The sequence below is a fragment of the Arachis duranensis genome, chromosome 4 (genome assembly GCF_000817695.3).
Source record: "Arachis duranensis cultivar V14167 chromosome 4, aradu.V14167.gnm2.J7QH, whole genome shotgun sequence".
NCBI lineage: Eukaryota > Viridiplantae > Streptophyta > Magnoliopsida > Fabales > Fabaceae > Arachis > Arachis duranensis.
In genome coordinates this window covers 100,142,188-100,142,642 of record NC_029775.3, presented here as the reverse complement: position 1 = coordinate 100,142,642, position 455 = coordinate 100,142,188, and positions in this window count along the sequence as shown.

Below are 455 nucleotides of genomic sequence, written 5' to 3'. Positions count from 1 at the left end.
TTATGTATTTTAAACAAATCTGATACAAAATAAAAAATTATTTTCACACAAAATTTCTACAAATTTAATATAATATTTTAAATAATTTTCTTACAAAATAATTTATTATTTAATATGTAAATATTTTAGAAAATAAATTGTATACGATATATTTTTTATATTAAGACTATTATAACAAACAAAATTTTCATATTACATCATTTAAATTATAAACATATAATGAAATCACAAAATTTAATTACAATAAAAGACTTAAAAAATTATTATTAAAATACTTTTATCTATAAATATAATCAAACTAAAATAAGAAAAAAACTAATTAAACTAAAACAAAGAAAGCCTTTAAAAAGGTCATAAATAATGAATAAATTAAAATGTATTAACTAGTTTACCTAAAAAAATTTTAATCTAAATAAAAAAACATATATTCCAGACATTAATCACTCATATTATCA